A 21,330-nucleotide genomic window follows, 5' to 3' on the forward strand; every position below is an offset into this window, starting at 1 on the left:
CATGGCAGAGTATAATTTTACATGGTTAACTTTAAATCAATTTATACTGCCATTTCACTCACCTATTATTATTGTTATTATATTGGAATATTGGAATTCTATGGATTTATGGATTTACTCAGATAATAACATCTAACACATTTAGCTAATTTAATCCATTCTCACTAACAGGCTAAAAGATTGTTTAGTGGTTTACTTTTGTGTACTGGGGATTAGAGAATTAATATTTGACCAGCTGTTGAATATATTAAAAATAAGTTTTGCATATTCTGTGACGCTGTTTGTTCATGCTGTGAGTCTGTGCATTTATTCTTGGGTCAAGTTGTGGCCAGACAAACAACATCTAAAAGCCCCAAGGGACAGACACTGTGACAGCCTGACAGTGACATGAGATGTGCTGACACTTGAGTAGGAAAGTTTTTCTTTATAGAATAGCCTTTATTGTCATTGTACAGAGTACAACGAAATTGGAGTGCCACTCCCTTGGTGCAAGTTTCAATAATAAATATAAATGTAAAATATAAAAAGTACAAAAAAAACAATCGTAAGTACTCAAACAATAGTATGTACAATATATACAGGATAGCAGCATTAATATAATGACAGTATGAATAGCAGCATAATATAATGACAGTGACGGTATGGAATAGGTTCAATTGTTTTTGTGCTTATTTACTACGGTGATAGCTCTGGGAAAGAAGCTATCCCTGAATCTGTTTGTCCTAGTTTTATGTGACCTGTACCGTCGGCCTGACGGTAATAGTTCAAACAGTTGGTTGCTGGGGTGAGAGTGGTCCTTGATGATATTGCCAGCTCTGCTGAGGTACCGAGAGTTTGCAGTGACCTCCAGGCTGGGCAGAGAGCATGGATATTATGGATGCACATGTGGCTGAAGATGCAGCTTCAAATTTCATAGAGCATTGTAAAGCAATACAAGGACAGATTCAAAATAAAACATAAACCTTTATTCAGTGGCTCAGTACATTACATATGCACAGCAAGGCCAGAACTGACCAATACATTTCTGTTTTTTCAAAAAGGAATCTATTCTGTACAGAAAAATTAAAATTCAGTTGGTATGAATACATGGGACAGCTGGACTCAGTTCATGGATCTTAATTTATCATAAATGTTGTTTTTGTTTGATAAGCTACATAAATGACTTATAAGTCAATGTTAAGTATTAAAAACACACCTACATAATTTAAAATATCAACCAGTGTTGTGTCTACATAAAAACAACTTGGCAAATTACCTGTTTTAAACTGCTTTTAGGGCACTTTATTGCTAGCAGCATGTCACAAAAATCACATAATTTGTTCCCATTTCTTTAGCTGAATCAATGAAAAATGCCAATGATAACACAATTTGATAGGCACTAAAAAGGTGATTTAGAAACAGCGTTTAAGGAGGAACAGAAAGCGTGTAGTGTGTCCTGAAAAAAGTCACATCCTTAAGAAATATCTAATAAATCCAACAAAGACCTGACACGAGGTCTTAGAAATGCATCCTTTGGCCCTTCAATTGAACCTGTTCACTGAAACCTTGTTAGAAATGGTTTCAGTGGAAGGATGGTTGTCAAGAAGCCATTCTTAGAGAAGGGGAAAAGTAAGAAAGCAACGAGTTATTACTCAAGAACTGGACTGAAAAAAGTGGTAACTGGTCTTATGAAGTGAAGAGACCAAATGTTGTTAATATATTTGGAGGAGGTTGAAAGATGTACAACAGAACAAGAAGCTGATTGTACTGTAGCTCATTAAACTACTGCATCCTAGCATTTTCCTAGCAAAAGATGGCCCAAGACTTTTGCACAAAGTGTGGAAAACCACACTCCTTATGCCTGGAGTCTATATTTGTAACAATGAGGTTAATGTGTAAAACTTTTGAGTGCTTAAAGACACTGCAGACAACAGTTTGCTGGAGCAGAAACTAATGTATATAGTAAACCCAGGAGGGATATATGTTTTCATTTCTTTGAGACATAAAAGATAAGCTAGTAGAAGAAATTTCAAATTTTGAAATCTATACATTTTCGTCTTAGAAAATGCCAGAGAAGCAAATTAAACTTTATAAATCTTCACCATGTTTTACTTGAATACCACTGCTTAGATGTTGACCTCACTCCCTCAAGCCTTCTGAACTCACCGGAGTAATTGCTAGCCATGCTTCGCTTATGGCACTATTGAGATTCTGGAGGATGAAAGTGCTCAACTCCTAGTGGTTCAGAAATCTCAGAGAATCTAACGGATGCTACATGTTTTTAACGAGTGCTCCATTTTAAAGCTAAGTATGTTTGATTGGGTTGAAAGCTTTTGAAATATTATATCACATATAAATGGGTTTTTTTCCCCATCAGAAAATTTTTTATGAGGAAAAAAAAAAAATCAGAAACAGACCCTCCTGCTAGCACTGCACTGGGCAAAGATCAACCTCAGAAGTGTAGCTTTTATCCCTCCAAATCGCAGACCAATTATTTGGTCAGGCATGTTCGTAATAATAATAATAATAATAATAATAATAATAATAATGATAATAATAATAATTATTATTATTATTATTATTATTATTATTATTATTATTATTATTATTATTATCATCATCATCATCATCATCATCATCATCATCATTATTATTATTATTATTATTATTATTATTATTATTGTAGCCTACAGAAACAGTTTTGCAATATAAAAAATTATATTATAGTCTTGTGTTGCATGGAAGCTTTACAGTGTATCACTACCAGTTGTTTGGCATTATTAATCTGTTAAGTTTAAATTTAGCACTGAGTTGAATCCCTGTAGAAACTTTGTCATTGTGGGCGACATCGCTGTTTGCATTTATATTTTGGTGCTGGCGTGTCAGCTTTGCACGAGTGAAACTGAACTGTTTATGTTGGATTTTGAGCTAAGATATCATAAGCTAAAGAAAAGAAACAACTTCAGAGCCAAGTGAGTCAATGCATGTATAGTCAGGGCCATGAAAACAAAAAAGCAAAACAAAAAATGTCTACATTGATAAAATACAAGGTAATGTGAAACATAAATACAATTACAGTCTATTTTGTTTTCTTTCACAAAGACATTATCCATATGTCAATCAATATACTGTGTTTACATCTCATATTACTTCCAAGCATACTTGTTACAGTTGCGGCATAGGACACGCCAGCGCAACAGTGTAGATTTAATGCAGCACTATAAATCAAGCATTAATTTAGTGTTACTGGTGCAATCTCACATTTTATTGATATAATAAAGTACTACACATCTATATGCGTAAAAACATCATCCCTCATGCTAAACTGGGACTCAACTTGCATGCCATCACCTGTGTACCTTGTTTGATGAATTCTGGCAAGATATCAACTTAAATCAGCTTCTCTCATGATTCTCCTACTATTTGCAACTCACAGTTATAACACAGCTGATGAAATACTGCTTCTGAAAATTTTAACACCCCCCCCCGAAGATGAGCACTGGCCAGACATTCTCATTTGCTACAGAAATCTTGACAATGGTAGCTATTTGCTGGCTGAACCTTCATAATTTTGTCAGCCATACAAAACACTGGAAATCCCATTTTCACAACAATCACATTCAAAACTCAACATGACAAACAACCAATACATCACAACTAAATTAGCAGTTTGAACTTAAACACACACATTCATGTGAGTCTTTTTGCCGGCCAGTACAATATATGACATTTTATGCCTACTTTTCTGCTTTTTCATTTCTTTATGTTGATGATGAATCATGTCTGGGCTTGAGCAACTGAGTTACACTGAGGTCTGATTTAACTATAAGAATTTCTGTTATGCTGTAATTTATGACTGAACTGTAGCTTGCTGTTTATAATTTTCCCCCTCGAGGGCATCAGCATTTACTTTCTTCTACTGTCCATTTATGTGGTTTAATGCTTTTGTTTACTATTCATTTCAATGCTTTGAGTCAGAATTGCTAACAGTAATGTGCTATGAATTCATAAATCTTAATCACAAACTTTTGATTTAAAAAATATATTTTTTTATTTTAACAATTGGAAAACTCAGTGTGGGAAGGGTAAAAGAAAACAAAGACAATTTGGAACTGAATTAGTTTTAAACACTTAAAATGAGAACTTAATATTAAGTCTGTTGCTCCCACTGTTCTAAACACCAATTTGATTTATAGTCTCTTGTGCTTTTAAAATGAAACTCTAGCTTCAAGTGAAAAACAGACTAGAACACATATACACTCACCAACCACTTTATTAGGTATACCTGTTCAGGTGCTCGTTAATGGAAATATCTAATCATATGGTATGGAGTCATGATAACCTGCTGTAATTCAATCCAAACACCAGGATGGGGGAAAAAGGTGATTTAAGTGAATTTGAATGTGGCATGGTGGTTGATGCCAGATGGGCTGGTCTGAGGATTTTAGAATCTGCAGGTCTACTGGGATTTTCCCCACACAACCATCTCTAGGGTTTACAAAGAATGGTCCAAAACAGACAAAGTATCCAGTGAGTGACAGTTCTCTAGGAGAAAATGCCTTGCTGATACCAGAGGTCTGAGGAGAAAGACACAGATTGTTTTGAGCTAACGGGAAGGTAACAGTAGCTCAAATAAATGCTTTATCCAACCAGCTTCTGCATTCAGAGATGCTCTTCAGCATAACACATTCAGCTTGATACAGATGGGCTACGGCAGCAGAAGACCACACTAAGTGCTACTCCGGTGAGCTAAGCAGAGAAAACTGCACAATTCAACCAGGCTCATTACGACTAGACGACAGAAAAATTGTTAAACACCATCATGTCTGATAAGTTTCAATTTCTGCTGTAACATTCGAACGCTACAGTCAGAATTTGGTGTAAACAACATGAAAGTATGGCTCCATCCTGCCTTGTATCAATGATTCAGGCTACTGCTGGTGGTGGTGTTGCAATGCTGTATATGCCACAAATAACTAAGGCACTTCTGAAGGCAAAAGAAGGGTCCAATCCAGTGGTAGCAAGGTGTAATTAATGAAATGTTCAATGGAAGTAACTTTTTTAGATGATTTGCACATGAACATAATAATAATGATATTTAGAAAACGGTAAAACACCCTTAGTAACTTTTTAAAGCCTTTAAACTTTCAATTTGCCATTTTTTTTCCAGTTTCAAGTACACCCCTTCTCTTGCCATGAAGTAGTGTTCGTTGTGTTCTGTATTCTGCTGGGACGCTCTAGGAAGGTAGGCTGTGTCTGGTGCTCTGTGTGTGTGTATGTGTGAGTGTGTAAGAAAATGAGAATGGGATAACGTATCGCTTCCTGATCACTATCTTACATAATCACGTGTTAACAGAGAAAGACAGGAGAAGAGGAAGAGAGGGAGATAATGGAGAGAGGTGGGGGAGCGGAGGGGGGAGAGGGGGGGCGCTGCGAGGCGAGTTTCAGAGCCGTGGATTGATCTGAAAACCGACCAATCCCGCGCCTTCCTCGACTTGAGCCGCCTCAGTAACCGGGCACGATTGGAGGATTCATTGGCGGAGAGATGCGCACACACTCACCGACTCGGCTCTCGTCCGGTCGCTCGCACATACGCGCACACGCACACGGGAAGGAAGGGAGAGTGTCGGCTCTCTGCAAGCCGCGCTGTGAAGCTTTGCCCTGGAGAGGATGACAGTGGTAGAGGAAGGGAATTGAAAGAGACGCAGAAAAGCAGAGGATGGGGAAAAAACTCAAACGCGAGCATTCTTTTCGCCCTTAATCAGCTGTCATGTGGGTTCAGGGGGGTGCGCGTGGACAGGTAAGAGAAAAATAAGTTTGTCTGGCTTTTTTCGCTGTCTAACCTATTTTAAGTTGCCATTTGTATGTGTGCGTTTAACTCTCGGTGGCGTGCTTGTGCCTCCGCGTATACGCTGCTGTGCTTCATAGACCTGGTAAATAAATTGCCTGGGGGTCTTGCGCGTGTGAGTACGCGCTTCTAAGCCGAGTTTGACCGTGCGCACGTTTGCGTCTTCACCCCGCATGAAATTGAGCATTAGGCGGAAAGAAACGGACATAAGAAGGTGGGGGGGAAAAAAGTAAAAGAGTGCGCACACGTCATTTTTTGGGGTTATCAGAAGTGTATTTGGCTCTGAGGCGTTTCGGTCTTTTCTCCCGGGGTGTTGTTTCACACATCGGCTCGGTGGAGTTATGAATGATGGACAGGCTGCTCTAACAGAGTGGGAGTTGGAGGCTATCCGATACCTCTGATGTGTGTGCCGCACCAGTGTAGCCAGACTGAATTTTACGCGCACTGCAGGAAACAAGAGTCCACTCATTGACTGCAGCTTCTCTAAGTAGAGCTTTCTCTCTCCGCACCAGACCCCGTCTCTCTGTAGGGAGACAGAAATAAAGGCGCATTTAGAGTGAATGCCTCAGTTATCTGAATTCTGGGAGATGCTTTGACAGTCGTGTGTGTGTGTGTGTGTGTGTGTGTGTGTGTGTGTGTGTGTGTGTGTGTGTGTGTGTGTGTGTGTAAAAATGCCTAAGGCAAGTGTCAGTTGTTTAGCTGTCCCTGTTAATGTTGCGTTGATTGGCTCCTGGTAAGCACAGGGTGGATTGTATAGCTGCCAGTCTTGCGCTGCATCTTTCAGGGATCCTCACCTCTTTGATGTGTTTGCAAATGTTTGAGAAAAAAGATGCCAAGTGTCATGCAATTCAGTGGCATGTTTTGGGCTGCAGTGTCTGGGAAAAGGATGATATTTGCTTCATAGCTGAATACTGAATGGCTTTATTAGAAACCATCTGGTTGTTACTGTTGGAGTTCTGACATTGATGTAGACAGAAATGCAAATCCTGTTTCTTATGAAAAAGGTTCTGTGTACGAATGTTCCTTTTCTTTATTTGGGGCCCTGGGAATACTCACAGTGGATACTATTCCAATTGCCAATTTAGATATAATTAGAGGAAAAACAACTTTATTTTAGTAGTTTAGTATCAGTTAATTTGTCAAACATTTGCCAGATACTTGGCCAAGGGTTTAGTTGATAGGATGGTGAAAGATGACTTAAAATGGCCATAAGAGTATTCCATGGTGCAAAAATCACTAAAGGCCCACATTTGGAAAGCTTTTACCAACACTCACTTCGTACTTCTGCATTATAGGTGGCTCCAATAATTAATCAATCAAACATCATTGATTAGTTTCAGAGCCAGACTGAAGACCAGTAGTTTGGTGACAACAGTGACCATCTGTATGTAAAAGGCATCACATACTTGCATTCATTTCATGAAGGAAAGGCCCTCTGCAGAACTGTGCTACAAATTGCCAGTCTTATCTTTCTGTGTTTGCCTGGATAAGCCATTATCGCCTATTTTTCGAATATTTTTCAGAAGATGTTACAGGAGCACCACACGATTACTGACCTAAGCTTTGAATTAATTATCACAGCCTTTAAAGTCCAGTTATAATGATAGCAGGAACATAACACAGCAAGTGTTAACTTTATCATCATTTCTATGCATGTTGTTGAAGCAAAAATGAGGCAGCTGACTGGGTTCTAAAGAGGCCTTAAGAGTTGGTGCTTGAATCTGAAATGTACTGGTCATCTGCCCAATTTAATCTGGCAAGTGGAAGAGTCTGGAATAGCATGGCAACATATGCAAAACATAACCCACCAGCTGCACTAGCAAAAATAAAATACCTAAAAAAATAAGAGCTAAAGAGGAGCAGATAGACTGACTTCGCAGTTTTAGGTGATCAGCCTCAGTTTCATGTTCATCTGAGTAAGATGTGTTAAATCTACGATGTTGACATGAACCTGCACACATCTATTTTTTTTTAACCTGGTAACATGGCCCAGATAGTAAGTTTTACAAATTATAATGAACTTCTGTGAAATAATGAGTGAATGATTGGAGTTAAATTCATTTTCTAAAAACGTGTACACACACACACACACACACACACACACACACACACACACACACACACACACACACACACGAGCAAATCATGTAATTCCAGCATTTAACAGACCAGATGATCATGTAGGATGCATCTATCCAATAAGATGGAGTGGCACATTAGAGATCATTACCTGCCTGGTAATAATCCAAGGTGAAATGCAGATGTACTAAAGTAGCCTGACTTGACTTCATTAGACACTCTTGGTTGATATGGAAGATTTTTATTTTCTCCAAAGTGTCCAGAGCTAATTGCACCATTCAGTCAAATTTGATTTTAAGCAAGCTGCATTTAAAATCATCTGTAAGTGTTTGAATATCACGCTGATATATAATGCATATGGTTCATAGTGTGATAAATGCATCAAGGCCAAAGTGAACATGTTAATCACTGAAATCCTTGTTTGATGCGAGTTATGCAAACATTACCATAAAGTCAAGTGTCAACTGAAGTGTGAAAAATTTAGCAATTATCAGTCAATTATCAGTGTGTTTGTAACAGAGCAGGCATCTTAAACACTCAGCATGGCAGCTACAAAATAACAGTTTGTCAAACTAGGTGCAATTTCAGAGAAGGCATTCAAATTATAGGAAAGCTACACTCAGCTACCCCCTGCTAGCCACAAACAACTGTGCCAAAGAACTCTGAAAGGCAATGTTTTGATTGTTTCTTTGATAAGTTTGTCTAACTGAACACCAAGGTTCTGTCATATCTCTAGGAGACTAGACAGCAATAAGAACAGTGGATTGTTATTGCTCCAACAGCACATTCAAAAAGGTCATTTAAAAGATGAATCATGCCTCCAAACAATCTCTTCCCAGAGAGCAAAGGTGGTCATACTCGTCCTATGTGTGCTCAATAGCACATAAAACATAAGAACATAATTCAAGGAAGAATAATAGATTCGGAAAAGCAAGTGTTGACGAGTCTTGTCAGCACTGCAATCTTCTTCTAAATCCAGGATGGTGAAATAATCCCCTGCTTGTAATGCAGCAGTGTGACTGTATTGTGTGGCTTGCAGTGTTAAATGATGTATGGGATTTTGTTGTTAAACTTCTGCGACATGACACCTTGATGGGAATGTATTCATACACGCAAAAATGAGTTCTCAAATTGAGAGTTAATCATGCACTAAACACTGTATTTTAAATTCCCGGCAGGGGCAGCAGTCATTAATTTGAAACAAGTAAGAAAAAAAAGAAAGAAATAGCTAATTTGAACAGCTGATGGAGGGAGAAAAAGCAGCCCTAATAAAAATTAAGGAACTGAGAGAATCCAGGGGACACCTTTACCAGGATATAATTGAAAATGATTGTTGCAAATGAGGTGCAGAACAAAGTTAAAAAATAAAATAAAATATAGACATCTTTCAAGCTGAATTGTAACCCATTCTGGTTTCATCACTGCTTTTTTAGTAAAATAGTTTTAAGATTTGTAGAAAATCATTTAAATGGGGTGAAGTCTGTTGGATTCACTGATATCATACTGTCTGGAGTTCATATTTTATCACATATTCCTGATATTTTGGTATATAATCCATTGTCCTATGGTAGGTGCCTACTGTACACTTGTTAACCAGTTTAGTTAATCAGGATCGGTGCTTACTATCATCCATTGTGAGATAGTTATAAGATAGTCATTAGCATTCCTTAACAGGCACCTTTTGCTAAAGTTTCTGTGCTCTCCTGTTCACGCTATTAAAGTTGCAATTATGGACAGTTAGTTGATCAGGTCTTGGCCCACACTGCTTAACTGATACGTGGCAGTGGCTCAGATCAAATAATCCTGGAGGAGCCTTGGTCTTCCTTTTCTTAGAAGAAAGGCAAAGAAAAATCAGTGATTCAGCAAAACCCAATAACACAAAGCTGGCTCATTAATACCCACCAGTAAGAGCCTGAATCATTTCTTCTACTTTTAACTCGCCATTTCAGGTCAGTTGGCATCTAGCGTTTCCTATATTTTGATTTAGGGTTCCACTGCTTACAGTGGAACTCCGAGCAGTCTGCATCACCCTGACATTATTGCACTATGGGTGTCTTCTGTATGGGGGAGAGCAACATTAGAATGATTCATCTCCTACTCTCACTGTCAGTGACGAAAGAGCAGTAAAGCATTTCCTTATAGAGCACTCACCACTATAAATGGAAGTGTGATCATTGGCAAGCCTGTAGGCCATTGCTTTGTGGTTTCTCAGTAACACAAAGTGAATGATAAACCTGTTCCTATTTGGCTAAAGAATGAATCCATAACCAGAGTTTTTCGTTGAACGATTTTGGAGGAATTCTTTTGGCTTCTTTTAAACTTTAGGATCCTTAAAATGACTCGTCCAATCTTAACAGGAGCCCCGTCTTCTCCCCGTCTCCAGCATCTGCTAACTTTCAGCAGACAAAAGCCCCAGCTCACAGCTCTCTAAGCACTGAAAAATGCCTTTTAAGGATTTAGTTGAAACACTGGTCTCTTGTACAGGAGACAGGCTTTGTGTTCTGTCAGAATGAGTATAGTGCCATTAAGGAGAATTACATAAAAACAATGCATCTAAAAATCAGTTTTTGCACAATGCTTTATTTAAATGAAGACAAAAGTGTATGAAGTGAAATATAAATGAATGAAAATATAGGTGTCCTGTAAAAGAGAGAAAAAAGGAAAGTATATGAGAGCATTTTGTCTGAATATTTGTTCAGTGTTTTATTGGAAGAATGACTTTGCCAGCCATGAAAACAGAGCCATTTGATTGCCAATGTGCTGCATGAATACTTAATGTACTATTAGAGGGGTTGGATTTCCATTTCACATTTGTTAGGGTTTGTTCAGAGACTTTCCTTTTTTTTTTCTTTTTATTACATAGCTCTTACGGGTGAACTGTCATTATGTAATCACTGTGCATTTGTGACTGGGATCCTGAAGGCTGCCTCACAGTATTTTATTTTCTTCTTTGCTTGAGTGTGTTGTGGATACGCCTTTTTGGTCACACTCACCATATTCACCTGGTTACATCTTTTATTATACGTAGTCCCAAGTACAAAAATTCTAGAACGTCAGAATGTAAATCTAGAGTAATGTGGCTGATATTTAGCATTATGCTCAAGAACAGTTCAACACTGTTTATGCACATTTATTCATTTCATTATATCCAAAATGGGATTAAACCTCCGGTGAACGAAACACATTCTTTTCATTAACAGGAGACATCTGAAGACATATTGTGTTTTTTAGCGTTAATAGGACTTTAAAGAATACAGTCCATCTACAGTAGTGTGTAAAAGTCTGGAGTCAATCCACATTTCTTCATATGTTTCTACAAGGCACTCAGACTTCCTGGTAATTTTTAAAGTTGTCTTCCGCAATAGATCTTCAGGCTTTCTGAAGGTCGAAAGATTTTTTTAGTTTGTTGAACCACTTAACATCGGCTTATGACTCATTCAAGCACAAACGAGGCTCAAGAAATGGCTCAAGAAATAAACCAGTGTTGTGTCTACACATAGCAGACAGTTTAGCAAAGAACCCATTTTAAGTTGCAACTTTAGGAAAATGTGTTGAAAATGGAAACAAATTATATGGTTTTGTGACAGGCTGCTAGTAACAAAGATAACAGTTTCACAGGAATAAAATTTTCTGCACCAACAAGTGGAATACCTAAAGAGCTATTAGTTGAAAATTTAGCATCTCTCAGCATGGTGTGTGTCACAGTCTGTTCTTAAAAGATTTGAGGAGTGGACAAATGGAGAACCAGTGAACAGAATTTGAAAGTCATCTCCTTAAGAAACAGGGAAAATAAATCCAGCAAAGACTTGAAATGAAACCTGAGAGATGCATCTGGAACTTCAGTGTATCCATCTGCTGTTTGTGGAAACCTCATCAGAATTGGGTTGATCTGATATCCTCGTGTTGGTGTTGTTCCCAGATCATCATACTAAATGTTGTTCCAGGATCAACATTGCAAGTGACCAATCAGAATGTTGTGACGTCATACTTTTGCGACTTCGGGAAAAACCGGCGTAAAACAAAAAACTGTACTAAAGCTGCGTGAAACCGCCTCTGTCCGCCGATCAACGGACCCTGACCCTCAGGTGGAAGTAACAACTCAGGGTAAATACCTCAGGGTCCTGTTCATGAGCATACAGGGGAAGAGTAGGCTGAAAGATTGACAGATGGATCTGTGCAGTTTGTAGTAATGTAGATAATGTACTTTTGTTCTGTTGAAAGGAGAGCGATGCCAAGAGGCAAAAACTGATGATTTATCTACATTTCTACCCATGACCCCATCGCCACGAGCTATGAGTGACCAAAACAAAAAGATTATAGATATCAGCCCCTGTTGACAGACTGATATCATAAAATCAATGTTTTTGTATTACCAGTATGCACTTTTGTTCTTTTGTGTATTTTTAACAATGTATAAAACCCTAACTGTGACCTAAATCATAGTTCTAACCTTGTTGTTTCATTTACAACCATGAAATTAGAAATGCATCAATATGTCGTGTAAAGAGGAGTATTATTATTAGTAGTACTATGTTGACTGCCTTCAGCCTTTAATCAAATAAGATTGCATTTACCAATGTTTAGGTGTTTCGTCACATCCGTTTTACTCTCACTGAGGAAGGAAAAAAAAAAGAAACTTTTTTTAGTTTTAGGTAATAAAATGAAATGAGTTGGTACAAAAAGTTTAAAATATGTCAAGTTTACATTTGAAGTCCTTGAAGTGGTGTGCTCCTTATACCTATGATATGTGTTTGAAGGCTGTATGGACTCGTCCTTTAATCAAGGAAGACGAGCTAAATCATTATAGAGGGGCCCAAAGTACAGCTAATGTTCTTCATCACCAAAAAAAAATAAAAAAATAAACACAACACAAGCATACCCTGCAAGGTGAGGTGTGTTTGGCATGCCCAACTGGCATGAGACCTCAGATCAGACCCAAGAAACAGAAAAAAGATGTGTCTTAACTGGCTTGGGGACCCTTTTGTGTCTCTAAGGAAGAGCTAGAGGAGATGGCAGGAGAGACTGAACTCTCAGTGGGTCTGCTCTGACTGCACCCCCCAAGACCTAGACTTGAATAAGAGGCAGAAAATGGAGGGATGGCTTGATGGGTGGAATGCAGACTAATTCAGAAGTCATGTAGTGAGCTGACAGAGTCAAGTCGGTAAGTTGTCTGTGTCACAGAGCGGAGAAACCCTGGTGTGTGGTGCTGATAAAACATTAGTGTGCTCTGAGTCTGTCAGACCTGTTCACCCTTCACGTGCATTTCTGGCATGCGAAAGAGATGTTAATTGGGCCATGTCAATGCTTTATGAGAGTGAGAGGGCAAGATGGGGGATGGATAGGGTATCCATACTGATACACAGGCCTGAGGAACACGAGAGAAGCATGGGAGGCTGTCCAATAGAGTTAGACAACACATGGAATTTTAACACCCCTTGAGTTACTCCTGGTAATTGTTAAAGTTAGAAAATAGTCTAACAAGCTATTGAAACTTCAATTCTACTCCAACATCACCTTTTAGAGGAGTTTAACATTACTGTTCCCACATAGCAAGAATGGTGCCATGCTTGCTCTTTTCCTTATCCTAGTTTAAATTTTAGACTTTGAATTGTATTTATACCCAAGTATACATACGTAATATTTCTGAAATAACAAAAATATAATTTATCCTGTCACAACACTGACTGTACTGACTCACTGCCATTACTGTTAGTTCTCGAGCCAAGTTGCGTGGCGTGTAATCAGCCTGTAGTTTTAAGACTCATGATTGAACCATCCATTTTGTAACATCTGCCTGTTACCACAGCACAAAGACTGTACGTGTGAGCTTGTAAACTGGCACATGGTTTGACAGTTTGACTTACTCACGCACATTCAATTAATTTCAATGCATGGAGAGACACTTTGCTGCCAAACATGCCAAGAACAAATCTTAAGCTCGATAACCTTGACATCCAGTTGATGTTTGATTATTTTTGTTTTTTTGCATTGCATTTTATTTGTGGCATTGCACCAAGTACCACCAATTTCTCTGTAACGAGCAAACCAAAAAGGCCAATTTGATATTCTTTTGCAAGAATGCATTAAAAACTAAATCCAGAATCTGGAAAATAAAAAGGTTTGTGAGAAACTGACATTTGCTTTTGGAGCATGAGGCAACATTAGACATTTTCAGATTTGTCGACTGGATTATAAATCACGAGAAATCTAATTTGCAATATTTTTGAGTACACAATAAGATCTGAAGACATCAACACGGGGCCTGGGTAAAGTTGATTGTAGCAGTGATAATCTTGTATTACTCAAATCTCCTAGCACAGAATACACTGAACTCTATACATCCATCCATTTTCTTCCACTCATTCCATGCAATTCAGGGCTAGAGAGTATCCCAGCGGTCATAGGGAAAAAGGTGTGGTACCCCCTGGACAGGTTGCCAGACTATTAAAGACTACAATCAAACCTCCAGCCACTTTAGAGTTGCATAGAGAAGCAGCACAGGCACATGCAAACTCAACATAAAACTGTCCCAGTGGGTATATTTGAACCCAGGATCTTTTTTTGCAATGAGGCAACAGAGCTAACCATCACACCAAGGAGCTAAGGACCATAGTCAGAAATGTATAAAACTCAACAAAAAGGAATGTAGATTGCATCAAGACATGGAAACCTGCATTAAGCCAGGGTGGTGAAAGAAAACGTACCATGTGTCAGGTCTCACTCTAATTACTGAAAAAGTAATTGTTGGAGGAACGATAAACAGAAAACTGAAGGAATCGAAATCTAGGAAACCCCAGTGGTGATTCAGAGAACATAAATCAGATTCTCAAATTCATAATAAATAGGGCTAGATTACGTTAACGATATTACAGTTATTTTAGTTTTTGACAGTCCTGAAAGTTATGTACATATAAAAAAAAAAAAAAAAGAAACCTTTACTGCCCTCGTCTGCCCACAGTCCGCTGTACATATACCTCCTTACACGTTTCTATGACTATTCTCTCCTCTCACTGCCTCTGCCGTCTGCATCACCAGCTTATTCTTTATTTGGATGATGAGGTGGCATATTTGTCTGTTGATGCTCCTAACACCCTCCCTGCTAGTCTCTGTGGGCACTTGAAAAGCAGTGCGGCAGGCATCTGCGAAACCCCCAAATCTCTCGCACTTCATCCTCTCATGAGGGAATCTACCTGGCAGCAAGAAAGCAAGCTTATCTGTGTATGAAATGCTAATGTGAATAGCCTCAGCCCTACTTTGTGGATGAGAGCACAGACACCCTCCTTGTTGTAAAACCCACCTGCTCTCTGTGTTTTAGCATGTGTGAAACAGTGAAGCCTGCCAAACTCCAGTAGCTTCAGCTTGAATTTAGACTCCTCAGACATGAAGAGAACCGAGTGCTGTAGGTGATATGAATATGTTTCCAGTCTGAATCCACCTTGTGCCTTTTTCTCTTGTTCTGTTTGACTTAAATCCCAAAAAGCATGGTGTTCATTCAAGTAGTGCTACAATGAGTAGTCAGTTCAATGACCAGCCAATTGGTGGAAAATTATTCAACAAATTCTCTGAGCAATTAGTCATTTATTAATGCAGTATGGCCAATATTTCTTGAACCACCTCCTAGCTATTAAATGTGATCATCAATGCCTTTTTTGTTTGTTTGTTTTGATAAAAAAATAAATTCATCATTTTGAAGATTCATTATAGGATTTATAACATTCATTATTTCCATCTCAAATTCATTTCATCCTTATTTAGTTGACATTGCTATCAAGGAAATATGGATGAAAACAGTGTAGATTTAAAATTCTTCTCAGCCCCCTTTTCCCCTGCATTTGGACTTATAGTGCTGAATTACCACTGAAAACTAATAATGTGTAGGCCTGTCACGATACTAGATACCCAAGAAAATACTCAATACCATTTTTGATACAATGGCATTATTTTTTTAAATAAAAAATTTATTACAAAACAATGAAAGACAACACTAGTTATCTAACAAAAACAGCTGAAAAGGTAATTTAACTGTAAGGTGTATATGATCAGTTTCCTTTAGGCAGTGCAAAGAAACAAAACAAAAACACAAAGAAGACAGTGTTTTTAGGTTGTTTGAGGCCATATTTTTGTTGCTGATCAAAGAGAGATGTTAAAGTAGGCTGCCACTCTTTCTGTGTAGTTACCAGTAGATTTTTCTCACCATCAATCTGGGATTTTAAGAAAAACACAACACTTCTTAAGACATTAATAATCGTGCTATGCTTTAAATTAGAACTGTATCTTAATATTACAGATGGGCAATATTGATGTTGTTTGGTGCCCAGCTCCAGTATTACAGTTATATTTTAATTATCCATAGCTTCTTGTCACTACCTTAATGATAAGTTAGCAGAATATGGCTCTCAGACAACTGCCAATAAACACGTTGTAATAAATATTAATATTTAAAAGAAACAAGTGTGACGGCCAGGTTCACATACATGATACTTTACAGTTTTACATGTTTTAAACCTCAGCGTTGGTGAGATTTGAGCTTTACTGGCCTCTCAAAATTCCTCTTAAAGTGTTACTCAGTGCCGTGAATGTCAACTACTTCAGCTGCTAGTGAGGGAGGCTGTGAGCCTGTCTGCAGTGGCGCTGTGTGAACTACAACACTACTGCTGGTATTGATACTGTTGTAAATTAGTATATAATCAAGTGGCAATATATAGTTTTCTTCCCCTAATCTCTAACGCTACCAAAAATAAAGAAAAAACAAAGAAACAAAGAACCAAAAAAAGACTGCAGGTGACCTTTTGGAGCATTTTTCAGTGCAGCTATACAATCTCTTATAGAAATGGAAAAAAACCAGAGTAACAATGAACTGATCATTTCATAGAAAGTGATTAAATAGCGACACAAAATGGTGCGCCTGTTGAACCGGCTCATTTTATGTTTTTCCTTGATTACAAAAAACAAACAAACAAAAAAAGATAATAAGCTCCTACATTTAGGCATTTGGCAGTGTGCTGTAGTCTGTCTGCATAATTTTGATGGACCTCTGCTGGAGTGTTTTGCTGCACTCAAAGTGAAGAGACATGATGATGATGCGAGCTGAAAAACTGTTTTTTCCCTGCAGTGGCCAGCAGATGGGTGCTGTCTACTCCATCCTGGCAATCCTCCTGTATGAGGAGAGCTCAAGAAATCCAACCATTAAACACACAACAGATGGGACATTTTCCATCTTCCGCCCAGCTCTCATTAAGCAGCCAAACAACATATAGTGTGGCTGACGAGTGCAGGCATGTTTTCTAATTTGACACCAAGAAGGGGAAAAAAAAGTCTGGGAAGGAGTCCTGCTTCACAGATATAATTAAGGTTGTTTAACTTGTCAACATGGGGAGATGAAACCATTAGAGGTTTTGAAGAACTACACGTTTTGTGTGTGTGCTATGGATCATATTGAGAGAAACGTGTAATGTAATGTGGGGCATCTCTGCAGTATTGAATGACAGACTGTGTAAAGCACCAGTTTTAGTTATCTAATACTAGACGTACCATAATAACTTTTTAAGATGGTCAGCGCTATGTGTGAGTAGGTGCTCATAAACATCGGTCATATGGACCTGGTTTGGGTTTAGGCAGTCGGACGTTGAGCAGAAAAATATCATCTGCAAATTATGCCGGGCGACAGTAATAGCCAAGAGAAGGAGTACAAGTAATTTGTTTTATCACCTGAAAATGAAGCATGTTTTGGAATATGAGGAAAGCCAAAAACTGCGCCTTTCACAAACGCCCAGTCAGTCAGGTGGAAAGAAAAAAGGTGGCCCTACACACTAATAGACTGATATTCTCCAAGCCTTTTCCAAAGGCACATTTTGCACTTTATTTTAAACCATTTAGAATTTTGTGTTTTATCGATATTTTACTTGTATCTTTTTACTCAAAAAGATTTTTGCGCATTTGTCTTCATTTTTATTTGTTATTTAAGAATTTTGTGTCACATTGAAAACAAGAAAAGTTTTGCACAATAAATCTTCTTAAAATGGCATGATATACTGTTCAGTCATTTTGACATACAGAAGAAATAATATATCGCGATATATATCATTACTGCACATGCTTCAAATTTTACTGCAATATGGATTTTAGGCCATATCGCCCTAATGCAGATCATTGGTGGAATAGCGTTGTACGCATGTTTCAGTGTTTACTATTCTTGTTGGGACACTTAGTGTTAACCGGAGTTTGATTGTACATATGTGCAGCTATGCTCACTGTGTTCACTCGAGTGCCAAAGACAAACTTCTGTTAAGGGAGACAACAAAGGCTAATCTAATTCTCGCTCTCATTTTGCCAATCTTTGCTTTGCCAAGTCAAGTGAGAAATGGTGCATTTTAGGTCTGAGGTAATCAAAGCTAAGGGTTAGGACAGATGGTGTTTGGAGGGCTGTTTACTAGAAGGACAAGTTGCTGTTGACTTTGGGAGAAATGGTGGGAGGGGGTGACTGACACACCATCCTGCCTACATGACTCAGTGGGAGTCATTACTGCAATGGGCCTAATTACCTTCAGGCCTAATCTGTGTTTAAAAACCTGCTGCTTATTGCTTTTAATTACCCACAAGTGTTGGAAGAAGATTGAAATGCAAGGCTGGAGCATTTGTCTCTTGTGTTTCTGCATTTGCCATGTGCATGAGAGAGAGAGAATATATGCAGGAATGTTTACAATATGCCACCTTTTCAAGCTTCTCACGCCTAGTTGTAGGTACTGTGAAGTTTGGAGTCTCCTGCACTCTGTCGATTGAAGGCTTTTACTTCCCTCATTCTCTGCAGCACAAGTGTTTTTGACAGCCCAGTATTCTCTCTGTTTTTTTTTTTATCCCACAAAATACACATTCATTTAAAATGTTAGTCAGTCAGTCAAGTTAAAACACTCAGCTCGCTCTTTCTTCTTGCCTAAAATGATGAGGGCAGATTCTCACTTCTTTAGATCTTGGTTTGACAAGATGAGGGAAATGTTATCTATAGAACTTACTCATGATTAATATATGATCCCGAGGCTGTTTTGTGCCGACCATCCTTGGGGTATGCAATGTGATCAAAGTTGATTCTTGCAGGTACTGGAATATATGCTCATAGTAACTTGGAGAAGAAAACAGTGAAAGTACACACACACACACACACACACACACACACACACACACACACACGAAAAAAGTTTGGGAAGTTCTATTAAAAGCAGCAGTGTAGAGCAGTAGGATGTTAGAGCCTTTCCAGTGTACTGTTAATGTTGGTGTTTTGTCTTTAGGGGTCCTGGAATTTTGGGATGTTAGAGAGACAAGTGTGTGATTTGCAATGTGGGTTGCCTGTCTGAACTGCAGGACATATTTCTGGTTTAAAAACTTGCAATATTCTCTTGAGGAAGACCAACACCTGAGCACCACTTGCTGTAACACAAAAACTGTATTATTGTAGGGTAGCTTTCATCTGTAAGAGTCATTTTCTTAAAGCTGTTTGGACCTCTAATGCATCAAGACTGGAAGGGTTTTTTTTGGGAAATCACCACCAACTAAAGCCAGATTGCATCTTAGAAAGCTTATGCCAGAGTTGTAAGATCAGGCATTTGGGTCAATAAACTAACCACTAAAGCAGTCCATTCAGACATGATTTCCTGCATACTCTAATAAGATTTCATTGTGGAAATATTACCGCTTGGGTAAACCTCTGAATTCCTGGCATCTCTCTACAGCCTATTTGTCTCCAATTTCATGGAACCTCCAGGGTTTGCCACACATTCAGAGGATTGCCCTGCTTGTGAAGCTGATCAGACTAATCTCCTTTCTTTCATCAACAATGAGCTGGGTCGAATGACCCAACAGACTCTAGCTAAACAGTGGTTATTTTTAGAACAGGTACAGATCAATCAAATGTGATTTTTACAGTTCTCATAAAAGTAACTTTTCAATTCTGTATTGTAGTAAATAGGTAAATTGTGTTAACAGGGAGTCATTAGACAAATTCCAAACAGCAGGGCGTCTTACCGTTAGTCCTCAGTTACAGAGAACTGAGCAAAGAATAGTTAAAAACTTTGTGAAGAAAAAATGATCCATAAATTGTCTCCGCTTGCCTTTCTGTAAGAGTCACCACACGCCACTGATCTCTATAAATCCAACACTTGCCTCAGGTGTGGTTTTAAGGATAAATATCTCTTATAGTATGTTAAGTTTTACATATTTGTTTTAAATAGGATTGTTTTAGGACAATGACAGGACAAGGAGTCTGACAAAGCAAAGTAGTTAAAGACTTCAAAGGTTTGGCAAATCCTTTGCATTGATTTGCAGCATTGACCAGAACAACAATATAATGAGGACAGATCAGCAGCATTTATTGCTAAAATTTGCTTGCCGAATAACCAAAAAACCCTTTAGGCAGTTAAAATCAGCTGAGAAGCAACATCAGAGAAGAGAATCTCAGATGAAGGTAAGAAATAGTGGTTTTACACCCCCAGGGTCTTTATGGATAAGGCGGAGATGGGCAGGAGGAAGGATGTGCAATAGATGGTCAAAAGGTAAAGTGAAGCACATGGGCAGATAGATTATTGGAAAAGAGAGTGGTGTTGACAGCATGGGAGAACAAAAGTGATGAAGACAACTGAGCAGCAAGATTAGCACATATGACCAAAAAGATTAGGGACTCCTTATTGACCTTACAGAAGACAGAAGTACAAAACTGTAGCGGGGGGATTTTAAAAGACTAGAACATCATAATTAGAATAATAAACCACTAGAAGATAGATAAATCTATGTTGTCTGGCTGCTTCTATTGTGACACTTGGCAACTAAATTGTTGTCTTTCTCCTCTTTTCAGAAAATGTTTGTTTTTTAAAGAGGAGACTAAATGACTCAACGGACCTATTAGTGAAAAATATGCCATTAAATTGGCTTCTTTTAAGCATCCATTAAAACAAGTTTATTGAGAGCCCTTTCTGAATCAACAGAAACACCAGAAACATAAAATTATGTTCAGGCCTCAGGAACATTTCACAGCAGTGTTTCAGTCTGATTTCACATAATCACGTATTGCTGTGTCACTAATTTTTCTTTGTTGCTTGTTTCCCTGTACTCACTTCAGCCCTCTTGTTTACCTTCTTCAGCTCAGTGTAACATTGCCTGAGACTACAGGCAACAAACAGGCCCTATAAACTGGTGGAAAATGTTTGTATTTCTCTCCTCTGTGAGGTGACAAGTCAAGAGTCTCTTTTGCTGTGGCCGTCGCTCTCTAGCTGGCCCTTTTTGTTCTGAGGATAGAACAGTAGTTCACTGATATGTGTTTTGACCCGCCCTGTGTTCTGCTGTCTGGTGTTTGACATAGACAGAAAGCCGATGCTGTGAAATCGAATGCAGTGGGTGAGCTCTCAGCAGGAGGCCAAAACATTAGCTATTAGCAGCAG

At 38.5% G+C, this 21,330-nt stretch overlaps 1 protein-coding gene across 2 annotated transcripts in view; it reads left to right on the top strand.

Moving 5' to 3' along the window:
* LOC308385801 (cadherin-18) overlaps positions 1-21,330 on the top strand; it is a 203,395-nt gene that overhangs the window by 88,711 nt on the left and 93,354 nt on the right. Inside the window, exon 1 of one of the 2 annotated variants that reach the window (XM_080864945.1) lies at positions 5,589-5,779. The exons of the other annotated variant lie outside the window; for it this stretch is intronic. The gene's annotated coding sequence lies outside the window, so the exon portion shown is untranslated. Of the gene's footprint in view, positions 1-5,588; positions 5,780-21,330 lie in introns of those variants that run through there. 2 annotated transcript variants of the gene reach the window in all.

The sequence above is a fragment of the Rhamphochromis sp. 'chilingali' genome (genome assembly GCF_963969265.1).
Source record: "Rhamphochromis sp. 'chilingali' genome assembly, chromosome: 18".
NCBI lineage: Eukaryota > Metazoa > Chordata > Actinopteri > Cichliformes > Cichlidae > Rhamphochromis > Rhamphochromis sp. 'chilingali'.